Genomic DNA, 18,411 nt, shown 5'->3' on the forward strand with positions numbered 1-18,411 from the left:
CTAAATATGCCCCCCCACACTGTTTTATTACAGGGTTTGACTTGAGTAGATGCTAGTCTTGTCATGACCCTTGAATATATGTATTGTAAGAAGCGCTGCGTAAATTGTTGGTGCTATATAAATAAAAGATAATTAAAATAATAATAATAATAGACTTATCAGACTGAATTGTGCTGGCTCGCCCCTTCTTTAATCATATTTTAGCAGTAATCACCAAAAAGCTTTCTTTACACCATATGGATCAAAGACACCTATAATCCTTGCCACAGACCCTGGTGTATTATTATTTTTCTTAGAGAGATAAAGACTGTCATGTTTTCTGTGGTTTGCCTTCCAAATCTAAATATCAACATAATATGTTCTAATAAATATATATATATATATATATATATATATATATATATATATAATGATAATAACAACAATTTTGCATGTATTTACATGTTTGCAAAGTGATCTGCAGAATTGGTCGCAGTCAGCAATAGCTAGAGGCTTTGTTCTATAAGTTTAGGTCCTGGAAGCTAGCTATAAACTTAAGTAAATAAAACCTGAGGCTATTTGTGAGATGAACTTCTGGAGAATGGGACAGATCTTGTTTGCATTTTAAACCGTATAGTGAAATTAACCCAAGAGGGACATGCGACACAAAAAGAGTTAATGTGGCCAGTGTAAAATATATGAATAACCAGTGTGACAAACCCTATAGCATGAGGGCCATACATGTCACTTTTAGGGGTCCTAAGCACAGTCCTCTAGGGCAATCAGAGTCAGGAACAGCAGCTTTGAATAAAACAGCACTTTATTTTAACCGCTTAAACCCCAAAAACCAAATCATAAAAAGAAAACCTAGCTCCCAATTGGAGCCCTGTCTAACTGAACTATGCTGGTCCAGACTGACCAGCCTAATCACCCACTAACTCAACCTCCCAGCCAGACCCAGCCAGACCCAGCCAGACCCAGCTACGCCAGGCTCTGGAAAACCTCCCCCAGACAGCACACAAAATGTCTAGGCAGGTATTGCCTCACTTGGCTCAGGGATTGTCTTCTTCAGGGCCTCTCCTTGCCCTGGGAGCACAGGGAACTTCCTCTTCCCCCAACAGTTTCTTTGAGTATCAGGCTCCAGGGGTTTTTAATGTCCAGCACCTGTGTCTGATGCCGGCCTCATAGAGATCCCGTAGTGGATCCTGCAGATTTCTTGCCTCCTGGAAAAGCCGGCATGGATTTTCCACAGAATGGGGGAATGGAGCATTGGCCCACCCTGCTCTCCAATTGCTCCACCCCAGGGACCCATATGTATAATCTGCATAGCAGCTGTACCTAGATGCCATGCCAATCACCTCCCTGGGGTTCACAGTCTCACACCAGATATAATAACAATATATATCTTAGACTTGTGCACTCAGATCATTTCCCAATTTCATTAATCCTTATGAATGCTTTCCGGAAACAAGAAGGGAGCTCCCATTGAACAAATGAAAATAAAGTAGAGAGCTCAGAATTTTCATTTGCATTTCATTGCTTTTTTAGTCTCGCTTAATTTTACTCGCACTCTCTCACTCGCGCTGTCTCACACTCTCTCTCAATGTTTCCCTACCAAATGCTTCCATGTCTTTGTCTCCTTTACCTCTGCTCTGTCTCAGGAATGGAGTAGAATCCCACTGGTGCCTTTGTGGTCTCCACATGGATAATCTTCAGAGAACATGTTTTGATGGAATCACTGCACAGCTTCCTCAGGAAGCTATAGAGCTGGGTGTAAAGTAAAATGTTCCTGAATATTTTATTGCTGAATATTTTGATGCCCTTCTATTTTTCAGAAAACCTCCTATTGAAATCTTTAAAAAAATCTGCTAATGAAAATGACAAGCTGTATGACTTTTTATTTCCTTAAATGCTATTGCTAAGTGATCTGCAATGTAACCATAATGGTATGATTACAGAAACTGGACAGCGCAATTTTATTTTCCTGGAAGTTGACATTAGACAGAACATGGCATTTACAGTTTTTTTTTAAATATAGGTTTTAGCCGACTTCTACTCTTTGGCACAAACGCTAAAGCATGGGAGTTTCAAGAATGGTCCTGAGAAGAGGGAACTCCTGAAAATGGCTACATGACTTGGGCAGGACTGGTTGGTCCTAAAAGAGCTGTTAACCATTGTTGGGAAATTATTAATCAGCAAAAGGAGGGCTTGAGAAAGGAGGCGGATACTTAGTTATGTATGGGGAAATTATCACTTTAAACAGTGTGCTTATGCCCACCCTCCCTATGGTTTTGTAGTGTAATGGTCAGTTTTGGTGACCTAGTATAGTGCAGGAGCAGGCCATCGCTGGGTGTAGCCTAGCTCGTGATGGACAGGGGTTTGGCCACACTTCCAGGGTGCTCGCTGATGCCCCAGTGGTGGAAATCATAGTTACAGTAGCCTCTGTGCTAGTGGGGATGCCAATGGCTTCCAAAGGTGTGATGACAATACAACTATACCGTGGTGGTTAATGTGTTAATGGTACTTAGTTCGATGTTTTAGAAAGTCGCCCTGGTATAGTGCAGGAGCAGGCTACCATGGGTGTGTGAGGCAATACCTGGACATTTTGTGTGCTGTCTGGGGGAGGTTTTCCAGAGCCTGGTGTAGCTGGGTCTGGCTGGGAGGTTGAGGTAGTGGGTGATTAGGCTGGTCAGTCTGGACCAGCATAGTTTAGTTAGACAGGGCTCCAATTGGGAGCTAGGTTTTCTTTTTATGATTTGGTTTTGGGGTTTGAGTTAAAATAAAGTGCTGTTTGGTTAAAAGCTGGTGTTCCTGACTCTGAGGACTGTGCTTAGGACCCCTAAATGTGACATGTATGTAATATTCAAGGAGTGGTAGATCCAGCTAGTATTTATTTATTTGTGGTCTGTCCAGTATTTACAATCATGCTTTCCTAAAAAAAATAAAAATAATATATTTGAAGCAATTATGTGAGATGTTATTTTTGCAAAGCCTATTTGTTTAACTATTCACAGTAAAGTATATTAGATTCAGTTCTCTTGCAGAAGGCATTATTTTTGCTGCACAAAATGTCAAAGATAATAATGGGGTAGATTTACTAAGTAATGATAGGTTGGAGACATTTTTCAAGCAAATTCCTTCATGTTAGCCTAAAGAGCCTGTTCATTAGTTTAAAAAAGGGCCATGAAAACTGAATGAATTCTAGTTTCACTTTCAATACCATCATCTCACTCACAAATCTCACTGTAATATAGTTACCTGGATACAAAAATCTAAATTATTATTTAAGTATAACAACACATATAAACTTAAAACGCAGGCTACGCATTAACAAAAACTAATACAGTTACATTTTGTCTGCTAAAAATGTGTTGAATTTTTGATCATTTGATCCTACCGAAGAACTCCAATTTCACAAGTTGCCATTCCAACAATCGGATCAATGAATTAAGTATATAAGGTAGAATTTGACGACAGCTAAGAAACATTTGGTCAGTTAAGTCTGCCCATTTTTTCCTTATGTAAGACTCAGATCTTAATCAGTCCTTAATCCTGTCTTAGATTCAGGATGGCTTTATGCTTATTCTATGCATCTTTAAATTCCCTTGCTATATTAGCTGCTGGGAGGCTAAACATATTGAGTTCCCTTAGTCTCTCCAAATATTTAGAGCAGCGCCAACCAAGCAAGTCTTGCAGTACTCACAGTCAACATTTAGTTGCTAACATCCTGTCCAGAAATATTGTGAACAAATATAGCACTAAAAACATTGGGAGGCAAAGTTGTGAAGTCATGCTCTGTTCACTTTACATGTTGGCAAGGTGATATCATGATATGCTCTTGCCATATATTGAATGTACAAAGCCAGTTAAAGAGTCACAGGAATACATCTATCTCTAGTATGTTGCAAAGTAGGGACCACAGGTTACAATGTAATTGGAAAAAAAATGAATGTGCCTTTAACCCCTTGATGACAACTGACAGTCCGTGCCCATCATGCAAAAACATTCAGTTAACGACAATTGACGTGCCAGGACCGTCATGGATTTAAACGGGTGTAGAAAGCGATGTGCGTTCATTTTTTTCAGCCAAACTGTGTTGCTGTAAAGCCTCATTGTGTAGGCATTCAGCAACACCGAGATCGGTATCAGGGGCCATGTCTGGGGCGTCAAAATCCGAGTGATGTTAGAGTGCTATGTGTATGTGTATATATAAGTGTATGGTGTGTGTGTATGTATGTGTATATTGTGTATGTTTGCATTTATGTGTAAGGTGTTAGAGTGAGTATGTGTATGTATGTGTATGGTGTTAGTTACTGTATATATGTATGTATGTAAAATTGTATATGTGTGTTGTAAGAGAGTGGATGCACATATTTGTAAATTGTTAGTGGATATGTGTATATGTATGTATGTGTTAGTGTCGCGCTTCCTCTGACCATCATTGTACCCGCCAACATGCTAATTCATTCCAACCCCCCACCACAATCATTATTCATACCCCTTATCATCATATTACTCCCAACCATCTCCATCCCCTACCATTATCACCACATATTGCACCACAATCATCACCCTTTCTTTATGCCCCCTTACTTTTCATCATGTCTATACCCACCCTTTATTTCTCCATCAACTAATTACCCCTCCCTTACCATGCCCCCTTCATTTTCATCCAATATTCAACAATTATTTTCATTAATTCATACAATTCATGTTTTTTTCTTCTCTTATCACATTTTTGGCCTCTCGCAGTCAGCAGCATGTTCTAAACTTTGTGCATTTGGCAGTCAGCGTGGCGCCAGATATGACCACATATCTGGTGTAGAGCTGACTGGCAGACACGCCATGGAAGTTTAATTAGGACATCTGTGAATCAACATGTGGTGCATTGGTGGCCACAGCCACACATATAATTAGATAGGGGAAATTGGCCTTTATCCTGGTAGGCCAAGGATTAGGCTATTGAGTCTAAATGGGTATAGAAAACAGTCTCTGATTTATATAATGGAACAGAAACAACACACTGGGGGATATAAAGGATGGAGGATGTCAAAGGATACATCTTTTAGACAAAAAGTAGCACACAAAGCTCTATTTTATTTTAAAGACACAAAAGTGTCTATGGGTGATTTGTACAGCTATATGTGGTTTGTGGTGACATTTTCATGTCAACCTGCCATACCCTTGGGCAATTCACAGTCTTGAATTTTTTCCCTAAGAAGAGCTTGCTGCCACTGAAAATTAATACTTAGCATCTGCATGAAGCATAAAGCTCATTTCATAAGTTTAGTAACAAATATAAGCATTAATCTGATATTTGAATTGTAGCCCATGAAACACATCTCCTGTCAGGACCCTACCGGTCGTCGGCGGGGGCTCTCGCCCGGCGGCGACACCGCCGGGCGCCCACGTCCTCGGCCATGTGTCCGTCGGGTCCCAACCCGTCGGCGACTGAGGTCCTCACCCGGCGGAGTCCCCGCCGGGCAGCTTCATCCTCGGCCGCACGGAACGGCATCTCCGTGCCGCGGGCCGCGTCCCCGGTCTCCGTTGCGGCGGCAGCCGCACGCCAGGACTACGAGTATGGCGGGGGGGCGGGTCCTGCGGTCCCAGACCGCTGCTGGCAGCCAGGGGGGGCGTGTCCTGCGGTCCCAGACCGCTACTGACAGCCAGGGGAGGCGTGTCCTGCGGTCTAACCGCAGAGGGGAGGGATTAGGGACTAATTGACAGCCACAGAGAGAGGAGGGGTTAGAGGAGGAGCAACAATTAGGCGGGCTATTTAAACCTGCAACCCTGTACCTTCAGTACTTGGTTGTTCAAGTTCCCTACCGAATTCCTATACCCTGTTGCTGTTTTTGGATTATTACGGACTTTTGACCTCGGCTGGATTTCTGGACTTGTTACCCTTGTTGTACTGCGAACCTTCTGATTTGATCACACGGACTTTTGACCCTTGGCTATATTCTGGACTTTGTGTGTTGGATTACCCTTTACTTCACTCCCTTGCACCCGGTGTCTCTCTGCGCTGCGCTCCGATCCCAACTCAGCCTTGACATCTCCAATATACTTCTGACAGCAGAATACAGAATATTCAGCAATTTGCAAAGCAGAAAGTGCTGTCATCTACTTCGTCCAGATAGAAGCTACTGCAAAAAAAACCTTTCAAGATAATAACCAAACCATTACCCTTTGCCAAAAAGGAAATTGTATAAACACAATGCATTCATGTTTAACTCCCATACTGTGATGATTTTAAGAGTTTTAAAAACCTTGCGATAATAGGAAGGATGTTTGTTATATATGAAAAGAAAATGAAGTGGCAACACAAAACAATAGTACCAAAAGGAAAATCAAATATATTGATTTATAAATTAAAACCTAAACCAAAACATTTTATTTACACTACACTGAACTTTCAACAAACAAAAAACATTGAATAATTTAAAACTATTATGGCAAACTTTTTACGTTTATGGTCCAGACATAAATGTAATTTTCACAAAGAAGCTCTGGTCCATTAGAGAAATAAGAATGCTTCTTAAAAGCTACTCATAGCAATAGGGTTTCACATTAGCCCTATGAGTCAGGTCAACCCTTTCTAACAAATAATGATGGGAATGAAATGTTTGACAATAATTGGTCCTTTGGTGACGTTGCCTGACTGTGAATGTCTTCAACTATTCAGTCTTTCACTAAAGTTGCTAAATATACCTCCTATGGTATGTCTGGTCTCAAACATGTCATCTCAAACATTTATGCTGTGATATTTTTTTTTCTAGTCCAAGACCCTGCTGTTTATTCTACATAGGTTATAGATCAAAATACACTTTTGATTACTTATCTGAGCAAACATCCACACCACTTTCATAGACTGCAAAGAAATAAAAATGCCTCCCCGGGAAGAAGATGGCACAAAAGTCCCCTTGTTACCTTTCATACAGAAAATTGATTTCAGAGAGTTGTATTCACAATATTACAAAGAAATAGACATACAGATAATATATGAACCAATACTATTTATCTAAATGTCTTTTTTCATGAAACAAATTACATTTTGTTCTGTCTTATTTCACTAACATATAGACCTGACAATGTGTATGTAACATTATGTCAGGTCCCTACCTCCCGGCACGTCACTGCAGCATGTCCAAGGCAGGGGGCGGCTCCTTGCATCCTTCCAGGGAGTTGGGAACAGTGGCAGCGGGGAGCCGCGGTTGCCAACAGAGGGGACGGCACTTTCACTCGAGATCTTGAGAGGCACTGATGTTGGACGAGAAGACCTGGCTTGCAATCTCTGTTCCAGTTCATCCCAAAGGTGTTCGATGGGGTTGAGGTCAGGACTCTGTGCGGGACGGGCAAGTTCTTCCATACCAAAGTTATCCAACCATATCTTTATGGACCTTGCTTTGTGTACTGGAGCACAATCATGCTGGAATAGAAATGGTCCTTCCCAAAACGGTTCCCACAAAGTAGGAAGCATTGCATTGTCCAAAATGTGTAGGAATGTCCCCACATAAAATATTTTGTCTTCCTAGAATCATCTACACTAAACCAGGATAAAGGCCCATGTATTAGACTTTTAGTTGAGAAAAAGGTACCACAAACTCTATGTTCTATTAACATGCCAAAATTATCCTTATAAGAACATTCATAATTCCATTCTGCAGTTATGTTTCTAAGGATGTTTTAGTGAATTGTCAGGCTTATTACTACAAAATAGAAAGGAGGGCTTTTATGTGATCCCTCTGGCTGCTGGTAACAGCCAAACTAGGATGTTCTTTGAAATTAAACTGGATAGTTACTTTCAAGACAGACTATATCATATTAATTGGATGAGAAGAAATCTGAACTCTTTCATTGAGTGTCTTTGTCCAGCTAATATAGCATTCATCATCCAGTCCTTTCAGATCCACTAAGTCTGGTGTCAGCAACTGCATTGTGTTACTGAAAGATTTACTAATAAGGCTTTAATGGCTTATCGAGTGAAGTCAATGTTAAACAGACAGAAGGTCTCTATTATAGCACAAGCCAATGCCTTTAGATAGTACCCAAGTATGTGAGGAATTCCATATTAATGAAATAATCCTACAAAATTGGTATGCCATTAACATTCCACCAGGATACCTCCTAACATTTTAGATAATACAGATGTAACATAGTAATTTAGGATGAACTTCCATCATAAAGTATAGCTAAAACTATAATGTTAGATGATAAAATTCCATATATAACTCCAGTCTAACTAATTCAATTTCCAATTATTTTTCTCAAAAATATATGATATTTACATTGAGGGAATTACTTGTTGATTAAAAATGAAATTACATTATCCACTGATGTATGAATGAGTGAAGAAGGAAACAGAGTGAGATGCAATCTTGTTATCTGCTTATGTTGCAAAACTAAAAAGATTTGATTAATTTTTTAAACAGCTGTTCCTGATATCATGTTCCCAGTAAAAAAAATGTTAGATTTTTTTGATTGCAATGCAGATGTTTCTATCATAAACACATCACTTTATCAATGCATTAATAGAGGTATTTATAATAAATTGCATGTAGGGTTAGTTAATACTTCAGATATTGAGACTACATTTCCCATGACTCTCAGTCTGGTATGTTCAGCATCATGAAAAAGTGAGTACTCAACAACTGTAGTGCCAAAAGTTAGCTTTTATATCATTACGGACTGGTACTGCACCTGCCGTTGAATGCACATCTCATGATTCTCAGCCATCCATTTGTGTTGGCTGAACATCATGAGAAATGTAATTGTCACATCGCTGGGTCCCAGGACCAGCGAGCAGGCTGCTGCCAACCAGTGTGAGGTCTCTGAGCCAGAGTAAAACTCGCTCTTGTCTCTCCTCTTAATCTGTTGCTGCTCCTGTGACGCGCAGCAGGGGGCGCACCTCTGATATACGTTGAGATGGGTGTGGCTTATCATGGCGCTGAGTTTAAATACACAGAACTGTATCCTTCTGGTACTCTGGTGTAGTCTTCTGAGAAAGTTGCCGTATTGCCTTTATTTCTTCGTATTTTAAACCTTGCCTGTTTTACTATCCATTAGCCTAGTGGTTTTGCTGTTGTTGCAATTCTGTGTACCAGACCCTGGCTTATCTGACTGCCTGCTATGTGTACTAGACCCTTGACTTATCTGACTGCACTCTACCTTTACCAGACCCCTGGCTTATCTGACCACCCGCTTCTTGTACCAGACCTCTTGTTACCAAAACAGACGTCAGACACAGAAACCATATTTACCTGTCTGTACTCAAGCCTCCTCACTTTTGGAATCATCTAAGTCCTGGTTCCCTTTCTAGGGTTTTGGGCAGAATAACATATGCGGTGAGTGCTCAGGTTATGACAGGCGTAGCGTTACTCCAAGTTCCTGGACTCATCTGAGTTTGGCAAGACTCTATCCGCTCAAGGGCAGGTTGTAGTCCCAGCGTACTTCAGGGCACCTCCAGTTCTTCTGCATCTACCGGTCCTGGCAACGCTTCTGCAGCTATGAGTTGCAGTCCTTCTCCCCTACTTGATGAACCAATGTTTGATATAATTTGAATTTAACCCTCAGATGTTTTAGTCAGAGAAGGTTAAAGTCGGTTATGTCATCTTCCTTCTGGCCAGAAAAGCCAGTGACCCCAGTGACTTTGAGGAATTAGTCTTCCTTCCTCTCAAGATTGACAATAGGATTTGAGAAAGGTGCTCTCAGAAATCCAAAAGGTTTGGACGAACCGTCCCTCAGGTTTATGGTCCTACTCAGGTAACTGGTTTACCATCCTTCTCTGAGAAACCTAAAGCAATACCAAGAGGTAATCTCTTGTAAAAAATATATATTTTTAGAAATATATCTAGAAAAGCTACACTTTTTGTTGTATCCGCTTTTATAGAGATATACAGTCAGTGAATAAATTTGAAGAGCGGCTTAATGCAAATTTAAGCAGCAATTTCTTGCTGCATTTTTCCAAGTTTGAATACATTCATACCGATCAAAGAAAAAGATTTGTAATCTATCAGTTCCTATGATTAAATAGCATAAAATAGAACCTTGGTGCTACACTTTGATCATCGCAAACCAGTGCATATTGTAAATAGTGTAACATAGCACAAAATACTGTTATAAAGGATTACTATGCAGATGGAAACAGCATTATAGTACAATACATAGTCACTGATTACTGGGTGAACTGTTGACATATTGTAAGTGAACCTGCAAAGCATATCCACCACTTTTTCCCAATTCCTACTCTTTGTAATGAAATACACTGATTAAAGCTATGAAACAATGATTAGAATAAGTAACTATTAAAGATCTGCATGGTTACGCCTCCATATTAAGTAATCTCTGTTTTATTGTTTAGTTGATAATTGTCAAGCATGCGTGAGGGATGGGGACAAGTGTAATGAGCCATTTGTAAAGCATGGTATTTACCCAATGGTCTCTGAAAGTCAAGTTAAACAGAGGTAACAAGTGAATTTGTCCTCAAATTACGGGTTTATAGTATTAGAGTGTGTGTGGGCCTTAGTGTATGGTGTTAAAGTGAGTATAATGTAACTCACTGTGTGAGGAGGGTCATATTGCTCATTTACACTTAATAACTATAGGTTGGACAAACAATTCATTCTAATCTACCTAATCCCATGCACTATTTTCTCACACCTATTACAATTGATCATGTAATTTAGCCTTGTGAAATTGTCATTAGATCTGAAGAATGGCCTCTAAGGTCTCAAAAAGCTTATGTGACTTCACATTATGCTCTGTTAAAATTAGTCCTCTAATATATATCACACACTTACATACCGTACCTTCTCTGAGACCAAAACAACAATAACCAATTTTACTTTTATAATGCAGTTATAAATAATATCTCCAGTAAAGCTCAGTAAGCAGCTGTGGGTGTGAGTTGAAATATGGTTAGGTAAGAAGAAAAGTGAGAAAGCTGGACCTGGATTAGGCAAAACATCTCATCTTTGATGTTCATTATGAGCAAAAAGACCCTTTACATCTGGCAGTAAGATGTGTTGGGTACTGTTATTTGCAGGGCCGGCCCAAGGCAAAATGCCGCCTGGAGCGAATTTTAAAATGCCGCCCCCCCTTATCTACCCTTCCTCTCCCTCCGTCCCTGCCGCCCCCCCCCCATTATCTACCCTTCCTCTCCCTCCCTCCCTCCCTCCCTCCCTATTATCTACCCTTACCCCCCTTGTACTTACCTTTCAGCAGTCCTGCAGGGAGTCTCCTTGTTCGGTCTTGGTGCCGGCTTGTAATGCTGAGCACCGGAAATTAGGTAATCTTCCGGCACTCAGCATTACAAGCCGGCACCGAGACTGAACAGGGAGACTCGCCGCAGAGGAGAGAGAGAGGGGCGCCGAGCGGGTACTGACAGCTTGGTAAGCGAAAACCACTCGGCACCCCTTTCTCTCTCTTTCACTTTAAAAAAAAGGGCTTGGGGCGGCAAAGTGCCGCCCCTTCAAAAGTGCCGCCTGGAGCGGTTGCCCCACTCAGCTCCATTGTCGGGCCAGCCCAGGTTATTTGGTTTCTAATGGCGCACCGCGGTTGGCGTGTCTGCTTTTTACCTTCAGTCGAGTCTTGAAACATTGCACTACAATATATAGATATGAACATAGAATGCAGTTAAGACATGCAATGATAATTGTGTGATCTGCATGGTTAATGGAAGAGTGAGAGATTGTGTATATGTGCGTATGACATTTGTGTGTGCGTGGGAACACGTGTGAGCATATGCTGTTAGCACATGTGTGCATATATTACTGTATGAGTGTGGGTTTGTTACTGTATGATGTTATCATGGGCGTGCAGTTAGTGTCAGCACGTATGTGTGTTTGGCATTAATGTGAGTGTGTGCATCACCATATAGTGTTAGAGTATCAGGGGTCAGCCTAAGGTTAGTTTTGAGAGGGAGAATAGAAAGATAGAGTGTTAGTATATATAAAATGAGAGTTGGTACCGTGTTAGCCGTAGAATTACAGGAGACAAGTGGAGTTTGAATGATACCTTTATTGGCTATATTAGTATATATGTGTAAGTAAATGAGTGAGTGGGTGTTAGAGAGCGTTTTCATGTTAGTATGAAGAAAACAGCACCTAGGCATCAAAAACCCTAGAATCCCGCCTCCCATCGCTAGTTTGGTGCTGGCTCATCTGGATGGATTGTGGTTGTGAAGAACCATGTCTGATCTTCACTGTTATTATTATTATTATATTTATGTGTACCTTGTTTGAATGTGGCTGCAGCTCCAGCCTTCAAAGAGACGATCCTATAATCTGGCTGGGGCTCTTAATCAGCCAGCACAGCCTTGTCTGCCCAGACGGCACCCGCACTACAGGGGGGATAACACAGGTGGGGGAAACCCATTGTATCCCTTAATCCCCTCACCTGATACATCCCCTGTATACTGATGGGATTTGTGAGGGGATGTGGCTGATAGGATTGGGGGTTGGGTTCGGTGCTCAGTGAATGGAGATTGTATATAAATTCTGTGTGTTTGTAATAAAGAGAGTACTGTTTTTAACCTCAAAGCATGAAGTCCTGTCTCATGATTGAGGGAAGTGCTGGTCTGTGACTGCTTTCTTCGGACAGCCACAGCGTGTCCGCTTACTGGGAGAGGGAAGGAGCTGACGGGCGGATGTGTCCAGTCTGGGGCACAGGACGATCCGTCACAGTGGTTATTGAAAATCAGAAATTATTTTCATTTTAACATTAAAGTTACTTACAAAAGCACAAATGTTTTCCTAATATTGTTTTTTTAGCTTTGCTGTGAGAATTAAAAATCACTCCTTCCCACATAATTCTACGAAACTTTTCCTTTTGAAGATATTCTAATATAGCCCCTAACATACATACTTAGAATATATATGCATATTACAGATTCCCTACGAGTATTATTAATCCTAGGTACCGGTCCTTCCAGCAGACCTTTACAATCAAAAGATAGTATTGATTTTCAAACCTCATTCCCTTGCTCACAGAAAATCAAAGTAACCAGCTATTGAATTGCAGCAACTAGCTTCTTTTAGTTGATGCACAATGCAATTTTCAGGGTTTTTTAAATACAAATACGTTAATAACAATTATTGTTTTAATCCGAATAGAAATAAATAATAATACATATTAAATCTAATGAAATGGTAGATTTTGCACAAAATAAATTCCAGAGTGAGAGAGTAGTGTGCCAAAGATGAGAGAAGTAGTGCGTTATAGTGGTTTGACACTCTTACTTCTTTTCTTCAGTCTAATGAGACTGGATTTAACAATTCCCAGCAGACATGAACCACATTTATCTCGTACAGAACAAGGATACAAGAGTAATTGAACATCTGTCTGCACTGAACAAAAGAAAAGAAAAGTTTAAGTCTATTTGGTAAAGCGGAATAGAAAAAAATAAGCAAATCAGCAATTTTCTTGTTATTTAAGAAAAAAGGCAAAAAGTAAATATATATATATATATATATATATTTTTACAATAAGCAATGTTACTTGTCTCGTAAATTAGGTTTGTGGCTTTCAAATGGTATATACTAAATCATTTGGCCTTCCCAATTACTAGTGAGAAAATTCAATAATGTTAAAGACACTATATGTACTAGCCAAAGCTGGGTATAAAACACACACACAAACACACAGTTTTACATGGGCATATATTTTATTCTTGCATGCATAGATCAGATGTCTATCCAGGGCCCCATAGGAGTTGCAGACAGCCCTGAATATGTTCTTAAACTTCCTACAGTGAAAAAGATTGGCAGTGATACAACATATAAATATCATATATATCAAACACAGCATTTTAGTTTTAGACATTTTTTTCTGTACATGTTTATTTTAACAATTTTATCTCAATGGGTTAGTCAGAAAATAATTTATAAATGATCTAAACAGAAATGTCCTTAAAAAGCTATACTACATGATGAATCCTTGAGTTTATCAGAATCATACAGACCTATGCAACAAAAACATCAAATCAAATATTTAGTGTTATTTTTCCAAGCTATATCTGTAACTATAACTATTAGATTTTAAGTGGTCGAACATTTTTACATCAGTCTCACTGTTTGTAAGGTTTTTAAACTGCTTATGCAATGTCTCGCTTTATTTGCCACCTAACATACTTCAAAGTCATCTAGGATACCTTTGAAAGACAGCTAAAAAGGCATTTCACCTTTGTGCCAATTAAATATGAAATATTCAGTTTGTAAAATTATATAAAATAAATAATTATAGGAATCATTCACGCCAAAAGGATTTAATTAAGTAATGCAATTAATCAAATATGCTAGCAAATGGTAATTCTAGGTGTTCTGATTAAACTGAAATATAATCAGTTTATTTAATAGGGATCTATTATTAACCCGCATTCATTTGGATAAACATCTATTAAAGGATGTCAGATATTATGGTTCTTACATACAGATGCAAGCACTTAAACCAAATATTAAAGCCGTAGAATGTCAGACATTGATGATTAGCAAAAGCTTCCAATTTCAGGCTTAAGATCAAAATGTATGATTAAGTTTTTAATTTAGCCTTACATAGTGTAACTAATGACAATTGGGATACATTTTGGATACATACTGGCTACACTGTATAGGTGTACGTAACTATTGCTGCAGTAGAGCTGACATTCTTTCCAAAATCCTAAACATGACATTTGTATACACTAACCTTGGCTTTACAGATGAAAATTATAAATGTATATATATATATATATATATATATATATATATATATATTAAACACACACAAATCCTACATGTGAAATTCGTATTTACTAAAGGAATTTATGTAGTTGTGTTTACAGATTAAAATAAGCAACAATTATAATTATAAACCCCCTTTATGCAGGGTCAGATTAACCAAGGGCCACACTATGGAGCAATTGCTTTCCCACTCATAAGTAGGGTGGGAAGGCTTTAAGTCATAGCGTGTGCTCTGATTATTTGTTCAGCCTCCTTCCTCTTCCTTTCCTTTCCCCCCATGTTTTGTACCCGGCCACAGTCTGCTTAGAAGCTTGTACCCTGCTGGTGAGAGGACTGCAGTCCCCAGAGGGCACGGAGGTGTCTTGAAGGGCAATGCCTGATAGCAAATCTAGTTCAGTTTAGAGGATCTTAAGACCCTATTGTTTCCACCCTTGTAATAATCCTATAATATTATATTGTGTTCTACATACCCTGATGTGAATGGGATAGTCTTGACCAGAAGTTATGTGATCCTGTCCTATGTCACAAAAGATTGTCACTTCCTTGGCTATACATGAACAGAAAAAGAAGGGGCATTAATGTACAAGTGTTCCGGGGCCCCAAGCTCCTTAATATAGCCTTGCCTTTATGTTTTTTTTATTTGAGCAGCCGTCTAGCTTTGTGTTCTCGATGCTGCAAGTATATGCCTTGTTGATAAAGATTCCAAACTGTATTTATATTTTTAATCCACATTGGAGTCCATTATGCACGGACACCAGTGCATATTGCTACATGTGAATAGTTGTAGCCAATGCAAGTGTATGCCTAATGCTCCCTTGCTTTTAGTAGACCAACAAAACTCTCACCACAAACCCTCTTCCTCAACACAAAATCACCCTCTACTGCTTACTGTAAAGAAAACACCAGATGAAGCAAGCAACTATGAAAGCCAAATGAACAAACAGTATCCAAAATGAACCCCCAAACAAAACAGAAATGAACAGAAAATAAGGCATCCTCTGTCCACAATGGAAAAATCTTGCCTATACACCTTGAATTTTAGTTATGTATGGGATTTGCTGCAAATCAAACAAAAGGGCCAAAACTATCATGGCCAATGCATAACAGTTAACGTCTGACCTTGCTGCTACCATCGTTGATTCACCTAGATTGTGCAGGAATTCCACTGATTCCTGTCACATGGAATAATATGTGGCCCTTGTGCAACATAGAGCTGGATCAAACTACATTCCTGTTTCCGTTAGATTGATTCCTGGCACAGGATCCCTTAACTGTCTTCTCTGGCAATAAGACATTGCTCCCACTGTTACCCTTAAAGAGAAACCTCCACAGAGTTAGAACTCTTTGAAACATGCCGAGCACCAAAATATGTATTTAATTTATAATAATGAAGCAACAGATGGTACAAGAGAAAGATAACTGTTGGAGAACATGGTGGCACCCTGGTTAGATGTCCAATGGGGTGCGTTTCCCATGCCTATTATCAGAGAGTTTCTGCGTCGGTGTAATGCTAAGAACAACAGATTTGAACTTTTTAAGTTGTACCATTTTTCTGGATATGACAAATTTTTGGGTGTGTGCAGTAAGCATTGAAGAGGTATAGGCAGAGCCACTGGACAGAAGATGTCCGTATTTATGTTTCTTACAGTTGGACATGGGAATTAGTTTCTTCGTCTGACTCTAATTAATTAATGTCTGATATGTTTAATACATTTAGGAAATAATATCCATTTAACTTATGTTAAGCAGTTTATATTTAAAATTTGGTGTTTTACATAAATCTAAAGAGAAGCAGTGTAATCTCATGCACCATGCTGCCAAATAGTCATATGTTTGAAGGCACCAATCAAACACAAACACTGTAATCAGCTTCTTGTTTCCTAGGTGTTTTTCCCCTTATAAACAAGACAAAAACAGTTGATCACGTTGCAAGAATAGTGTTTTCCTTCTGATGAAATAGCTGTTTCCTCTGTTGATCCAAGTCTTGTTATGTGTTAACATAATGTTGTTCAGTGTGTACCCAGGCATTGTCACTAGTGCTGAATACAAGGTGACAGAAAATGTGTCTGAAAAGTTTGGGGGAAAAATCCCCAAATTTTAATGCAATCCTTAGCTATTTCAATCTTCTTCACATATTGCATTACATGCAGCTATTCAGGATTCATTAATTATCTGGGATATTACATTTTTATTTATTTATTAGATAGTATAATTGCAAAGGGCTTTTCCATTTTTTTTGTTACTCCTCTGAATATGTGGATTTTGGTTTCAATGTAAGAATGGCATAAAAGAAAATTTACTATTAACCTTTTTTATCCAGGAAGCACAGGGAAAAAACCTACCTGCCATATTGGTTATAGTTCAATAAAATTCAGTAAAATGCTAAAACTGATAGGTAAAAGTAATGTAGCTGCTTCATTAAATGATGCAGCCAGCATTAAAAAAAATTAGGTAGAAATTTGAATGGGTCACAGTAGGCAAACTTTACTCATGCAGAGTCGTCACAAAGACTACGTCAAACTAATGCGGCTGATATCCCCATGGTCTCTTTATATTGTTCCTGTCATATTAGGTATAAAAAGAAAAATACCCTTCCGTGAATTAAAGTCATAATCTTTTTAAAATTACTCTTGGTTTGTTCTATTTGAACACACCACATGCCTAATTTATTCCCTAATTTCCAGAGTTAATATAGATGCCTGGCTGTGAAAATGAAAATTTGGGGGGGAAAAATACAATGCAACTCAGTAATCTCATTTAACTTTTTTATTTATTTATTTTATTAATAATTGCTTTTTCTGTGTCCTTTTTTAACGATTACTTTGGACTCTAAACCAAGATACTTATTGTTTCTGCGTCTCCAAGAAAATAAATCCTATATTATTGTTAGATCTTTACATTGGCTTTCATAGAATTTGGGTGTTAAGGAATCGCTGTCATGATATAGTAATTGGATTCAGATCCTTGAGAAGTTTGCTGTATGAATAACCATTAATAAAATAAACTCTAGTCAAATAAGGAGACATACATTTAGAACATAACATTATAGTTATAAAATAGGTTAAAATTTAGAAACTTCATGGAAATATTGGGCACTGCCACTAATGTGAATACATTGTTTACTGACATTTATTTTAAACTCCCTCTGGGGGTTCCCTACCTCTTGCTGCGCCGTCCAGGCAGTTGTGGTGTTGACCGCATCCCTGGTCTCACGTAAAAGTCACTCTGTGGCCGGTGGTGCAGTCATGGAATAGGCCATATCTCCGGCCTCAAGTAGATGGTGCACCATGTTCGATGATATGAAGGAGGTGTAGGCCACATCCTTGTCCTAAATTGTATTCAAACTCCACGTAGAATTACAGGGGGGGTGTCTCCAATTGGCTCAAGGAGCATTCCCATTGGTGGATAGTTTAGGTGGACATACCAGGCCTGTAGGCCATATTTAAACCCTGTTAATCCTCACTACTTTGTGTATTTTTAAGCTGTGGTACTTGTCCACATGCAGTTACCAACTCCTTGTTCTTGCTACAGCTTGTAACCCAACTTGAACCTGCTCATCCTCTTTTGACCTCCTTGTATTTTGACGTTTGGCTTATCACATGATTCTCCTGATTATCTCATGCCCCACAACCTCAGCTTTCCTACCTTTGACCTTCTGGACTGATTATTAACTTTTGGTTTTGGACTGTCTTCTTCTGGGTGTCTATACCTTCAGCTT

The sequence above is a fragment of the Sceloporus occidentalis genome, unplaced genomic scaffold (genome assembly GCF_023333645.1).
Source record: "Sceloporus occidentalis isolate IW3139 unplaced genomic scaffold, rSceOcc1.0.p SCAF_16, whole genome shotgun sequence".
NCBI classification, from domain to species: domain Eukaryota; kingdom Metazoa; phylum Chordata; class Lepidosauria; order Squamata; family Phrynosomatidae; genus Sceloporus; species Sceloporus occidentalis.